Here is a 15,742-nt window from a genome sequence, read left to right as displayed (position 1 = left end):
CAGCAGCACATAGTGCTGGCATTGTTGACATAGTTCCTTGAAAGGCAGTGGGGGTTAACATAGGCTGAAGTTGAGGCATCTCCGTTGTAGTGCAGACAAAACGGGTGCGGATAGTTCGTTCATGCTACTGAGAGAAAGTAACGGAGGACATGGCAGCAACACACAATGCCGTTTATGAGTTTGCAAGGCAGGCCAACTGCACCAAGGCGGATGAACTGCAAACAAGAGAGCCACATGGTGTTTCTAAGTGTCAGGCTGTACGTCACGAAAATTTAGCTCAAGAAAGTGAGCCCATAGTGTGCACTATAGGTGAGACCGCATCTGTTTGTATATAACATGGCAAATAAGCTGATTGGTACAAACTGAGTGAGAAGAGTTTAGCAAGAGTTTCATGCCACATCTTGAATGTGCTTGAAAAAGTGCGTGAGCCAACATGTTAATAGGCTGCTATCGAACAATGTATCTAGTTTTTCTTTTCGAGTAAGACCTGTATATCCAAAAGTTGGCCTCCCAGACAAATATGTATTATGGGTGTCATACTGTCAATTTTGATCACGATGGGACCTGACTGGGTAGAATTTCTCTACTGTGATTATTTACTGTATGCAAGTTGCAGAAACGAGTCAATCACTGTTGAGAAATTTGACCCTGATTGGGCTTAATTGCGATCAGCAGTGCACCATGTGACAACGGTATCATCCGAGTTAGTTTCTAAGTATGGTCTACATCCAAGCCGTGGATGGATTCAACCTGTAAACCTAAAGCGGCGGCACTTACGACTGCAGTTTCGCAAAGTCGTACTCTGTCTTGCTGCAGCTTTTAGCACACCATTCTTTCTATAACTGTTTGAGACGCTTTGTATACAACTGTCTACATCACATGTTTTTGCTAGTCGTGTTGACTAGTGGCTAAGAAAGAACAAGATACATTTAAGAGTGGATAAATTGAACCTCCTGTGTAATAGATCTGTTTTCAACTTCATTTTGCAGTGTACCGTTAAATATAGTCAATTAGCAGAAGGCACTACCATGTTTCATGTTCCGCTTTTTCCAAGTCACCTATAAAGTATAATTTATCTTTGCTCGAAATGATCATAACCAAAAAAGAAAAATTAGTACTATATTTCTAGCCTGAGATTTCATTCTATTTTTGCAAAAAGCAGAACATGATTGACTTCAGGTTCAATGCAATTGCAGTTTAATCAAGATTAGTTACTATAAAGCACATACATGACAATATTTTTGTTGCAACATCGAGTCCCTTGAGATAATGTGCAACTCTGACGAATTACAGGCAGTTCTTCATAGATCGCGTCTGAAAGGGTTTAATGTAGTCGAATGAAAGCTCGCACTTGAATCGAAAGTTCAACCCGACTTGCAGCTCAGTTGTAGCAAGTTCTACTGTGCGTTTAGTTCTGATTTTTTTCTTGCACGAATTTATACAGAACACACCCTCAATTGGTGCGCTGCTGGCAGGCACTGATTAGTTACTGCATATGCTACCTTTAGGTAGCGTAGTCAGTAACTCTAGCACTGATAAGAAGAAATCAGCGTCTTTAGGTCAAGGGTGCTTGAACTCTTCCAAAAACACCCCCTTTCGTGAAAATGAGCAAGTGTAGCGCAAGAATCTTCAAAAGCTTTACGTTGCGAGGGGTGCTGGACGTGAACAATTCTGTCTTATCAATAATGCAATGTCCTGATGCACTGACAGCGCAGAGGTCATCAAAAGCAAGCTATCGCTTCCATTATAGCACTAAAAGCGCCTTCAAAGCAAAGCTGTCAAATAGAAATCACGGTTTACATGTATGTACAAAAAAAAAAGGGGGTGGGGGGCTGGGCAGTCATCGACGCCCATTAGCAAAGCAATATTTGTTCGCGGCAATACCTAGTACATCTGAATTTGAAGCACAGCTTTAGCTTATATTTTGTGTGGTACCCGCGCGTTCATGCACGTTCACGATCGTGTCCAGATCATCGGAAATGAATTTTCAGAGCTCGACTGGCTCGATACCACATCTAGCGCAAGTTAACGATCAAAGAGCTCGATACCTATCGAAAGCGCAGAGCATGACACTCATACAAAGCACAATGTTGAATTGGAAGTTGCATCGGAACGTGTATCTTACCAATGACCTCACCTGCTGTGGTGGGCGAGCGGAGTCGAGTACGAATATCCACGGGTGAAAAAGGCACCACACCTTCACGTGTGAGAAAACATACCCTAAACTCGATAGCGAGCGTTAATGTTAACATTACCACGTACAAGAAACTAGCGAAAGAACAATTTACATCGCGCAAACGCTGCAAATTGCAAATAAACAATCCGCCATTGCAGACGATGTCGATGTTGATCGAGCTCTCCTCTGTAATAAAGGATTCGTGCCGTAGCCAGAAAACGTGTGCAAATACCGCTGCAATAACAACAACAATAATAATAATAATAATAATAATAATAATAATAATAATAATAATAATAATAATAATAATAATAATAATAATAATCTAAGCATTCATAAAGAAAGAAACAGATCTAAATCGATTCTGACTCTGTCCTCGTGGCTTGAAAGGAAACTGCATTGCATTACTGTAATGAATGTAGTGCAGGAACCGCATGCACAAGTATGCATTATCAACACAGGAAGACACAACCAGGTTAAGCTTTGACAATAAGGCTTTATTAAAATGCTGGTTTGGTTCCTCCATAGCTTTGGGAAATCAATGTCATTTAACACCTCTACAATCAGTAATACAATATCTGAAATGAGAAATCATAAGTGAGAAATGGGCAGGTCAGCACGTTCACCAATCGAACACTTTGCATTCCGGTCAATTATTATTACAGCAGCAGTTGTGTCAGATAGAGCAGATGAGACATATGAGTGACTTAAATTTTATATTTAGTGGAAACCTCGGTCCAGTGCCAACATCAACACATAGTACTTTTCATATTTGTTGAGGCATGTGGTCATCATTGGCAATAATAATAATAATAATTTCTGGGGTTTTACGTGCCAAAACCATGAGGTAGGTAAAGGCACGCTGTAGTCGAGGGCTCCGGAAATTTTGACCATCTGGTGTTCTTTAACGTGCACTGCCATCGTACGTACCCGGGCTTCTACCATTTCGCCTCCATCGAAATGTGACCGCCGCGGCCGAGATCGATCCATGACTTTTGGCTCGGCACTGTTGTGGCCGCCTCCAGCTTTGCAATGCTTTGCACTATGTGCAATGCCCGACTCGTTTCAGTTACTGTTTCAGGTGGGCTCTCATAGTCGTCATTGTCAGTGCTTGACAATGTGTTAGCAATGACCACACAGTGAATGTGCTTGCACACTTTGAAGTGTATCTGGTGCGCACACACTGCACATTCATTGCATCTCAAGGGACAGCAAGCAGCATCCCCGACTTTTGTCACTGTATAAGAGTGCCCTTTAGTAGACTGAGATGGCACAGTCTACGTGCCGTCTTCGTTTAATTTGGCACAACCTGCCATTTCAGTGCCAGATCTGTGGTACCTTTCAACTGCACTCAACTTCTTGCCCTTTGATCATCTGGATTGCCCTCTTCATCAAAAATGATATGTCAAGTCCATGAGTGCAGAAATTAGTTTATCAACACGCTTATTCTTTCCTTCCAGCATGCTGTGCTTCATCGTCCTGTGCATGCTCTCAAGGTGCATGTTGGTGTTGATACCTGCCCTCGTCCTAAAGCAGTAGGCCCGCTCTTGAGGTCTAACTGCATAGTTGTCCTTGAAGTACTTCAGAAAATCCCTCAGTTTTCTTCCTCAGTGTCAAGGAATGATTGAAGATACTTTTCAAATTCTTGCTGGTCAAGGAACTCTAAAAGGAGTCGCACGTTGTGGTACATGTCTGGCCTCAGTTGTTTTTCTACAAACTCATGTATCTTCTTCTGCCAATTCCTATCCACATGCCAGGTGCAGAGAAGTTTCAGCTGAGGGACACCCATAACTGACGACCATGCCTTGTAAAATTGTGAGGCGTCATCAGACATAAATGTCTTAGCAGCCGCTTTTTCGTTGATGGCACACTCAAGAGACCTGAAAAAGCTGCCAAGTTTTCCTCATTCATCCTGTTGCAGATGAAATAGGCTATAGGTATACCTTATCCCACTTCATCTAGCACTAGAAGAGTGGTCAGCTCAAACTGTTACCCTGTAGTTCCATGTGTTGAGTCAAGACACACAGTGCCCGTGCCCAATTCTTCTAACAGCTCTTTTTGTGGCTCTGTCATCAAAGCAAGGGCAAAATCTGTTGCACCAAAAGTACCAGTTGGGTCCACTGCACCTTGTGCCTTATACAGACAGACAAGTGTTTCACCTTTGTCTTACATTGCTTTCACCCACATATCTACACTGACAGCATCATTGGTGTGACACTGTTCAGGAGCAGCGATGTGAAACTGCCGTTTGATGTTATGCAGAGTTATGCGTTCTGCCAAATGTGCTGGCCTCAGCTCACATGCCCCCAACAGATGTTCTTATATTATTCAATATGGTTTTCATGGGCACACCACGCTGGTTAACCCCGTTGGCCTTTTCTTTGTCACTCATCCTCAAGTGCTGAATTTCTGCTTTATGGCCATAATGCTTTCTTTGGTACCTTACATTTATGGTGATATCTTCAGGTGCCGGGCTCTGAGTGTTCTCCTTCTTCGTCACAGTAATAAATGAAAGACATATCTTACCGGACTTGCAGGTACCCTGACTTTTTTCTCGACGATTACCATGACCTTCCTTTGGCCTAGCCACTCCTGATCTATTAGAGTAGTAGTGGCTCCTCGTTTCCCCACTGGCCAGCTTTTTGGGAGCCGTGTGAAGAACAAACCAACAGTTCGCCTCTTCCTGAGCTTTCCATTCACTGAATTCTGTAATACAAATACAACATAGTATCAGAGAGAGACATTAAACCAACGAAAATAGTTCAAAGGCCTTAGACATAGATTACAGGGGCGTAGCCAGGGGGGGGGGGTTCAACCCCCCCCCCCCCCGAAATTTTTCAATTTTGCTTGCATATATAGGCACGCACACATACAAACGCACGCACGAACATACATAAAGTATGGTTGAACCCCCCCCGAAAAAAAATTTCTGGCTACGCCCCTGATAGATTAATGTCAAATGTTTTATTTTGCTCCCTCACTCTCTCTGCTTCACAAAATAAATTAAGTCCTTCAGTTACCCTTCATCTCATTCAGTGCACTGATATTCTTTCTGAAAAACTTCTGAAGCATAAGTTTTTGACCGAGCTTACGAATGTGCTATCAACGGCAAAAACGACTGGGTGATAAATGTGACATGAGATGAACATGGGTTTTAACAAAAATGGGTCATACAAATGAAGAAACAAAGTATACGGCTTAATAGCGGAGGTCATCAAAAGGTATTAAAAAAAGCCTTTAAAAGGTTAAAACTTAAAAAGTAAGAACAATAAAAGTCAACAGGTTTTGCAAAAAACACAATATCTTTCTTCGAGAGCACACGTTTTCCAGAGTTGTGTGTGACCTTGCGGAGACCTTGTTGCACAGACTCAAGAAAACCAGTGATGTGCCTCCAAACAACAAAGATGGGACAAAAACTGCTGTTATCCCATACGTGCACCAAGTGTCACATAGGATTAAGAAGGCTGCAGGGTGCGCAGGAGTCAGTGTAGTGTTTACCACCCACAACAAACTTTGGGGGCCTGTGCAAGCGTGTAAACGTGAACAGTGAAAGGCCTGACATGCTGCAAGAAGCACACCACGCGGTTTTGTCTTGTAAATGCGGCATCGTGTGTAAGATTCCGCTCTCTTGTGGATGTGTTTACATTGGCCAAACTGGCCAATGTATTAACGATCGCTTGCGTGAACACGCCAACAATTTAAAAGTCTGACGGCAACATGGCCTTACACTGTGCAGCTTGCGGTTGTACCCCCTTTCTTGACCAGGCTGTCATAGCTCGAGAAATATATGATGCATCATGTGCAGAACAGCTCGGACCCAGCTGTGTCAGCATGCCCTCTGTGTCACTCACGAAGAAAGAGTGCGTTTTTGCAAAACTTTTATTGTTGTTCTCACTTTTTTAAGTGTTAACCTTTTCAAGGCCATTTTTAATACCTTTTTACAGCCTCCTTTGTTCAGCCGCATCATTGTTTCTTCATTTGGATGATCCGCTTTTTGTTAAAACCCATGTTCATCTCATGTCTCATTTATCACACAGCCGTTTTGCCGTTGATAACGCATTCATGAGCTCGGTCAAAAACTTCTGTATGGTATCAAAGGTTTTTTTCGCTTTGTCGCCCTGTTTCCATGGGCACGTTACCGCCTGTAATCTTTAGCGAGAAAAAAAAAAGCGTAAGGAAGAAAAAAAATTAAATTTTTTTTTGATAGTCTTGTTCTGAAGCACTCGATGTTACCACGTGATGAGTGTAGCGCATTAAATGTTAGTTGGAAGTAGCGCTCTATGTGTCGTTTTCACTGTCCCTGTCTTGTGCGCTCACCTGTTTCAACACATCCATGTATCCACCGGACATATTTGCTCTGCTTTGTTTTTAGAGGGAAAACAAAAAAAGCGACGCAAGCGGCAGTACTTTCAGTGTGATCGAGCAAATTGTGAAAATTAGTGCCTCTGTGCATACTTGTTTTTCTTTTTTTTTCTACGCGACAAGCACATGCGAATTATAACTAGCTGGCACAGTGAATGCACGTGGAAGCGGTCATATGCTGTACAGCCTCACCACAAAAGATGATAAAAATGCACTGACACTGTCTTTTCCAAAACAGGATGGGTACTGACCTTTATCTTTGTGGAACGCCTGCTGCACGTAGTCGGCGGCGAATTTGTGCGCTGCGATGTGGTGCTCCACATATTTTTCCAGTGAAGACAGGCCAACGCCACAAACGTTGCATTTCATGGGAGTATTGACTTTTGCGGCTACTTGACGACACCGACGACACTTCGTTACACGTGCGCGGAGACAGCGCCGGCGGAGGTGAAGATAATTAGGGACGAAATTCATGAATCACGTGACATACTAGGCACTCCGTGGCGACACGGGGAAAAGTCAAAACCAACTTAGGGAAAAAAAGTCTTCAAGTGACGTCACACGTGAGTGACGTAGCAGTGACGTCATCTATTGTTCGCGAGAGAGCCCTTACTCCGGCGAAACGCATGTGCTGCGAGGGCCCCCTCACCTCCATTGTAACGCGCCGCGCACGGCACACTTCCCCTTCTAGTACACTGTAGCAGTAGCAGCAACTCCGGAGCCCGTAGCGACATCTTGTGGCGTTTTGTCCAACTACAATATTTTTCTTCAATTTTTTCCGTCGCGTTGTAGTTCTTGCCGGGAAAAAAAGCAATGAGAATACTGTGAGTTGCTAATTATCTCACTGCAAATGCTTTAAATAGAATCAGTAAACGGGTAAGTCGCTGCGATGTTATATTGTAGATCTCTGGTAAGGATATGCATCATCAGGTGTCGCTACCAGCGTTGTCTGTCTCGTACGCGCCTCCGGTAACCCGGCCAGAACTCGTGACGTACGTGGTATCCACTCGATGACCTCATCGTCTTTTGCTTCTATTTCTGATCCGGCACTTTCACGAACTTCAAACTCAATTTAAACTACCTTTTAGGCTGTATTTGTGGCTGATATTGTACAGATGGCACCTATATGCACCCATTAGTGTGATTCAACAGTAAAATTGTGTCCGAATTTTTGTGTCACCACTCCTTTAAATGTTCGACAGGTGTCACGACGAAAACGAGCCCATTCGGCGATTTGTAAGCGCATTGGCGAGGCCATCATACTACGTCGAAAAAGGCCGGGATAATGCAGCCATCGCCGCTAAAAACACACACGAACTTTCAAACAGCTCTAAAAATGGACAACTATGTCCATCTAGCGGGAACCATACCAAGCCAACGTCGGCTTTCTAGAGAAAGCGTTAAAGAGAATAAAACGTTTATTTGATGTTTTTGATAAGATCGGTGTGTGGGATCCTTAGTCCGGGATCCCATTGGCGCGGGCCGTCGCCCTCGCACGTTTCACGAGGGCCTCTTGGGACTTCGGATCCGAGCTGGACAGAGCTGCCTCCCGCACTTTTATGTTTTGTTGTGTCCTGGGTTGCATGGGTTGATTGTGCGCACATTCCCATACCATGTGGTACAGGGTGGCTGTTTTATTGTCGCAGAACCTGCACTGTGGTTTGTGTGCGTCGGGATCTATCTTAGATAGTACGTATGGATTTGGGTAGGACATTGTCTGCAGGCGACGCCACGCTATACCTGCGATTCCTTACTGAGGTTCTGCCCCGGAGGCGGAAGTTTCCTTCTTTCGAGTCTTTGGTGTTGTAAAATTTCTGTGTATGTGAGAAGCAGGTCCATACGCATAGCCGAGGGTGGGTGCGATATGCCGGGGTCGGAGGTCCGGAAGAGTAATTCTCGGGGCCGAGGCGTGGGCGAGCTCATTGCCTCTAACTCCGCAGTGGCCGGGTATCCATATCAGCTGTTTCCATTCTCCCTCTGAGCGTGGGGACGATAGCTGTGTGAGGATTCGGTGTTCAATGGGGCCACTGTGGCTTTCGCAGAAATTTCGGTAGGCTGCTTGTGAACCCGTCAGAACGAAGGTGGACCCGGGGTCTCGTAGGGCGAGGGCGATTCCTGCTTCTTCCATGCTAGTTGCGTCTGTGTCCTGGGCTGATGTACAATCGATCTGTTTTCCTTGATGAACGACGCTTGCCGTGTACTTGCCGTTCACTGGTCCAGCGCTGCGTCGACAAAGAAGGCGCCCTCGGTGTCTGAGTATTTGTTGTGAGCCTTGGCCCGTGCCCGACGTCGATGTTCGTGGAACTGTGGATGCATGTTGCGTGGTAGTGATTTGATGATGTAGTCCTGCCTCCATTCATGTGGGATACGTATTCCCCCTCCTCTGAATGGGGGCTTCGATGCCAAGTTCTGATAGCGTTTTCCGTCCCGTTTTAGTTATGGCCAGGCGCATGACTTGATTCGTGTGGTGTGCTTGAAATAGTTCGGATGCGGTATTGTGAAGCCCCATTTGAAGCGGACGGTCCGTGAGTGTCCACGGGGGAAGGTTCAGAGCCTTCTTGAGAGTAACATGTATGACTCTGTCTATTTTATGCTCGTCTGCTTTCAAAATTCTCAGGTAAGGGAAGCTATAGGTGATGCGACTGATGACAAATGCCTGAATGAGTCGCATGATGTCATGTTCTTTCATCCCTCGTCGTCGGTTGGCCACCCGACTAATCATGCGAGAAATTTGAAGACAGGACGTTTTTAGTTTCTGTATAGCAAATGAGTTGTTACCCCGATTATTGAAGTGGGCCCCGAGAATTCGAATGGTTTCAACCTCTTGAATTGGGGCTCCATTGAGTTAGGATTTTGGATTCAGCAAACGCTAGATATTGTGCTGCCATCTGTGAGGCATTCTGAGAAATATGTCTCGACTTTTTATGGCCTCTGAGATGGCGGGCGCGCGGCGTGTATCTCGGAGGCCATGCGACTCTTGCACAGGGAAGTGTTTTAGATCGAAAACCTGTACCACTCGCGCGCGCGCGCATGTGTGTGTGTAACAGTATGCAGTTAGTGGTTGAAGTGCGCACTAGGGACCGGATTTGGCTCTAAAAATGTTACATTTATCGGTTGTTAAACTGCTGCAGCCAGGGTGTCGGAACGGAACGAAAACCGAAAACGAAAAACGAAAAAAACGATATTTTTGACCGGAACGAAAACGTAACCGAAACTTTATATATTATTTCGTTCCAGAGTGAAACCGAAATTTTTTCAATCGTTTTTTGGTTCACGAGAAAACTTGGCGATCCGGACCAACTGAGCTCGTGCAATGTGCGCATATCTCAGGGTACAGTATTAGCGCGTACCTCAGGCAGGAATTCCAAAGCAAAGATGTGTTGAAATTCTGCGAAAAACGAAAACAGTGGCAACCAGAGATGTTTATAATAACGCAAGTGGACTTTTGCGCGCCTGTCACGAAGACCAAAGTGGAGAGGGCATTGTCGGCGCTGAAGTTTGTTACAGCGAAAGCTGTTATGAGATTACAACAGCTGATTTTGGCGCCATAGTTGTCCGCCGCCGCCGATGTCCGTGACCGCTATCGCGCGAAATAAGAAAAAATTGAATGAGAGACAAGTTTCTAGGGTCGGATGGGATTTTAACCCGCGCCTTCTGCGTGACAGTCGGGACTTTCACCACAGTGCCACGCTGGTGCTTCTAACTCCGCAAAAATACTCTATACAGGCGTCATGTCGGGCAAGGAATCGTGTTAACATATGTAATATAGCATGGCAGAAGAGTAAAACAACCAGTCATCACACAATGCTAATAGCGCAAAGTGTGTGGTTTAATGCTTCCCATCAGTCCAGAAGTGAAATGACTCCGAAATCATTCCACATTTTCGCAACCCCGGAATGGAATGGGGACAACGCTTGGAGGAATGGAATGGAAATATAATTAAGCGCCTTTTGCACGCAATGGAATGGGAATGGAATTACGTCTTTTTCCGAAAATAGAGCATGTTTTCGTCTACGTGCTGTTTTTCAAGCTTCAAACATTAGTAAGTCAGAGCCTCGAATTTAACAATAAAGCAGTATTTTTAAAATGGCTTGGCTGATTACAAGCACGGTACATTTATAAGCAACGCGCCTACTACGAACAGAGGCATAAGTTAGTGTACAAACAAATGCATTATCCCAGCAGGTACTGAAGGTAGAAACAAACTACCCCTGCGCGTTGGTTCGCATTGATACCCCCCCACGAAAGTGGCGAATACTCTATGCAGATCCTGATCTTTATCTCACGAGCAGTTTAGTACCTGACAAACGTAAATAACCCTTGCGACAAGGAAGACACTGCATACCTGCGCACAGGCGAACACAGGAAGTTCTCCTCACTATATGCTAGCGAGGCGCGCTTGACAACCATCCGTGCTGACAAGCAGTGCGGCCCAGTGTTCCGTATTCAATGCAAAGGCACAAGGTGCCCGAGCGGTGCACTGTTCCAACTAATACCAGCAGATCTAGAGGGTTTTGTTCCCCATTAACCAAATCTTAGTTTTCTCAATATTCACGACCGCTCCAGACGCGTGGTAAAACTGCTTAGTCTTCTTGAACACTACTTTTGTCCGCATAAAAATACGCTATGTTGTCATTTCAGCATTAACACATTTAAGCTTAAACATTATTAAAACACCACCATTCCTTCAAACGTGCTGACCATGCAAATACTATAGGTAGCGCAAGAACTGCCCCTATGGGAATTAGTACGGTGGTTGTACTGCACGAGCTGTCACCAAGCTACCTTGGTAACGTGTTTTGCGTACTTTTGCGGTTCTTAATGCATCTGATGGCATCAGCTTTATGGGACATTCATTTTTGAGTCGATAAAACTATCAAGGTGCCTTTCCTACGTTGAGGAATTACAGGTATGGAATTGAACTGTCCGGCCATTCCTGGAGTGGGAATGGGATAAGTTTTTTTCATTCCGAGGAATTGAAAGGAATGGAATTGCGGCAAGTCCTAATTCCCCGGAATGGAACTGGAATGGTATGGAGGCTTCCATTCCGTGTTCCGCGCAGGCCTGGCGATCCTTTTATCAGAACAGCGGTCTCGGACATCAGAGTGACGTGGTGCTGCGTACTGCATTCAGTGAGGTGCTGCTTCTGAGATCGTGCTCACTCCCTTGACACAAAGCGCTGAGCCCACTAAAAAAATCGTATTTGTCTTTTGAGAAAAATAAATACTATGACTTTGAAATTAATACTGCTTTGTGCAAGTTGGTAGGAATTTGTGGTAGAGTTGCTTCCGCTCCTCTGAAGAACGTGTTTTACCCTTGTCCCACTTTCCAAAGAGGAGGGCAAGTAACTACATCACAAATCCAATGTTTTTTTTATGATTACCTTAACTTCAAATTTTTGCGTAAAAAAAACCGTTACGAACCGTTACGGAACATTTTTTTTTTCGTTCCGGAACAGAAACGGAACGGAACGTTTTGCTGTGGAACGAAACTAAAACCGAAACGAAAAACATTTCGTTCCGACACCCTGGCTGCAGCCATGTACGATGAGCGTTCGGCTCGCTTGAGCGTGTAAGCTGTGAAATTGGACGCCGATGTGAAACAGCGATACACGGACGAAGTGGCTCTCAGCGGTGGCGTTGACCACTCATTCTGACGAGTACAGTGTGACAGTGTTCTGTACTGACGAGCAAGGAAGCCTCATAGCGTTCGTACTGAAGGTGGAACTTTCAGACATAAAGGAGTACTTTGCACGCTGCACGCTACAAGTGTTATGACGCATGACCAACTGAAAGCCAATAAATGTATGAAAGAGTGCGTTTGTCCCGGAGCCCTCGCTGAAAAGTTACGGTGACTGCGTCATTGTGCGCGCAAAGGTAAGGCAATCTTTAGCGTTGAACTTATATTTCAGGGCGAAAGGTGTGTTTACCAAACAATTTGATCTTAGTGCGATTCTCTACGAACTTGGTTGAAGCAGCGGGGTTAATACGAAGTAATGCATGTAAAAGCACCGTTACGCGGGGGCGTACTTTCGACTGCAGTCGAGTGCGAACGAGACTGAAATTTCGACGCGACTGGCTCACCCACAGCTTTGATCGATCGCGATGAAAAGTCGTCTTTAGGGCGTTAAATTATTTCACGAGACCAATGTTACAATTCACATGTGCTTTGATGCAAGTGTACAAAAACTCGCAGCCAGAAGTCCACTTTAGCGAGAAAAATTCAAAAGCGTGCGCGTCTCATTTTAGCTCGCAATGTACCGCGCATGTGTAAATATGGACAGTCCAACATTGAGTACTTACTAATGTGTCGTGCTTTTCGCAGACGTGTTCGCGATTTAGTGCAATGCGGCAGAAACTGAATGCATTTACTGTTTCAATACGATTTTTTTTTTCGTGTTTCGTTCGCGTCTGATTAAATGACTTTCCTTCTTTTTGATACACAGCTGTCAGAATCGAATCTGAACTTAACTGAGATTCCATTTGCAGGTAGACTACTCTCACGCGTTTACCACACAACACAGCCTTTGAGCCCGGCGAAGGCGGCTGATCCATATTCGTCACAATGCTTCGCCGAAACCTCCAGAGTACGGCTACATTGTCCGCGAATAAAGTTCGCCAACGAATAAAATTTAACCGGTCTTGCGTTCTCACGCGTGTCACCCTTCGATTTTGTGCGATTGCTGCACGCAAATACGGCTCAATTAACCATGATATCGAATGGCGGGCGCAAAAAAAAAAGCAGAATTTAATATCATGTGAAACATAGAAGGATACAACACAAGGCACAGCTATAAGATCAGAACACCCGGCCGTGCCGTCTCGCCGTGCCGCGCGTGCTTTAGATGCGCAAACGGTACGCGTTGCTGAGGCGGGGCAGTGAACAGATAGGCTATAACACGGCCGGACTCGACTCTCTCCTCCGCTCTCCCCTTACGGCCTTCGCAACGCGACGGGAGTGAATGGAACTTTTCCTTGGCGAGTTGTTTCTACGGGTCGGCTCACGAGGTCGCCACCAGCTCACCGTCTCTGTGCGCGCGAGCTAGCATAGCTTGGCTGAGTACTGTCATTTCTTGACTGGCACCTGCCTAGATTGGTGATTCGTCGTGCGCGCTGCTTTCATCAGATTCGTCGATGATGCCCACGACATGAGTGTCGACTTGCATCCTGCAACCCTGGTCTGTTTTTGTGGGCGCAGTTATCACGCCACGTCTGCGTTTGACAGCGGCGTCTGAAGGAACTCGTCTATGCGCGCCAGCTTCTGCTGAACTTGTGAGCTTTCTCTATGGGATTGATGTAGGCGTCATCGTGTTGTTTCTTCCTGCTGCTTAGGGCGCGATCGCTGTAGCCATGGTGTACTGTTGTGTGCCCTTCTGCAGATCTCAACAGGGAAAGACGCCAGGTGTTTCCTTTCACCAATTTCCTAGCGATGCGGAACTGTGTTCTAAGTGGCGAAAAAACATTTCGCGTGAAAATCTCGTCATCAACGACAAGTCCGCGTCAACTGTGGTGTGTAGCAAACACTTCAACGAAAGTGACGATGTCCCCGGATGCCGAATACGGAAGCTGCTTGCTGGAGCTGTGCCAACCGTCTTTGAACTGTGTCGGTCGTAGATGGTGCCTGCTGCAAAGAGACCGCGTAAGGACCCAGCATGTCGTCGCCACCCAGCTCCTAGAAATCCTTTAAAGCGAAAAGCAGAGTCGCCGCTGCCTGGCCATGAAGACTTTGGTGCGCTGGAGGAGGTAACCGACATGCGAACATGTGTTTCTATACAAACCAGCAGTAACGACGCTAACCGAGCTAGTCGCTATCTCGGCATGGTCAAAAGGCTTCGGACTCAGGTTGCCTACCAACGTTCAAAGTGCGGCGGGCTCCTGAGACAGCTTGCTGTACAAGAAGATAAGATGAAAGCGTACAACGACGACAAACACTATGCTGCTGTCAAGGGGATCGTTTCCGATTCACAGACATGTGATAAAAAAGCTGTTTTTCTCCGTCACCAGATCGAAATCTATGGCAGCAAACGACCATCTTATTCAGAAGAACTTGTGAGAGAGTGCGTGATTTGGCGCTTCGTTTAGCCAAAAGGTTATGACCACGCTCGAAAATCCGACCTCTTGACACTGCCGGCGAAGTGCTATCTTCAAAGGTATGTGGGCCCTAGCCCAACGTCGTCAGGTATGAGCCCTGCCATGAAGGAGAGGCTGATCTTTGAGCCATCGATGCTCAGCAGAAAACAGCACATGGCATCGCTGATCATAGACGAAGCTGCCATTAAGCCAAAGTGCGTCTACGACAGAACGGCCGACACAGTTTTCGGTCTCAAAGACAAGTCCGACAACAGTGCAACATGCAGCTCTACAGACACGCTTGCAAATAGAGTACTGTGCTTCGTTCTGCATGGTGTGGCGAATTCATACAGAATACCATGTGCCTACTACTTCACCAAACAACTGAGTGGAAGAGACCTGTTTACCTGGACCAAGGAGGTAATCTGTGCTGTGGAGTCTTGTGGATTTGTTATTGTCAGCGTCGTTACAGATGATTACTCGGCAAATGTCACAATGTTTAAACACATGGGAAATGGATGTTTGTCTACAGTAGTAACCCATCCTCATGATTCAGATAGAGTGATTTTCCTGAGTTTTGACCCTTGTCATATCCTCAAAAATGTACGCAGCCAGTTTCTGGAGCGCGAGCTTACAGACGGCGCAGGGGTCATTACTGGGAAGTTTGTCCAGAAACTGTACGAATTTCAGAAGGACGAAACCGTGAAGTTGGCCAGAAACCTAACAAGGAAGCACGTTTACCCGTCCAACTTAGAAAAGATGAACGTGCTTCGCGCTGTTCAGACATTCTCTCTGCAAGTGACTGCAGCATTGTCTCACCTCCAAGAAAACCGCCGCGGCGACCCAGCCCTTAACAGTTTCAGAGAGGTCACCCCAACAATACTGTTCATGAAGATGATGCAATGGTTCGACATCCATGACACAGTGTACAGCGGGAGTGAGAACAAGAGGCCCATCTCTGAGGAAAATGACCCCAGAATGGTATGGCTGGAGATGGATTTCACCTGCTACGTAAAGAATGTTCAGGAGGCCTCAATCGCATCAGGAAAAGGTGAATTGACAAATGAAACGTACCACGCCTTGCTCTTCACCACGAAGGCAACAGTGGAGACTACAAAGTTCCTCTTAGGGCAGG

The sequence above is a fragment of the Rhipicephalus sanguineus genome, chromosome 10 (genome assembly GCF_013339695.2).
Source record: "Rhipicephalus sanguineus isolate Rsan-2018 chromosome 10, BIME_Rsan_1.4, whole genome shotgun sequence".
NCBI lineage: Eukaryota > Metazoa > Arthropoda > Arachnida > Ixodida > Ixodidae > Rhipicephalus > Rhipicephalus sanguineus.
Note: the sequence above shows the minus strand (reverse complement) of the source record.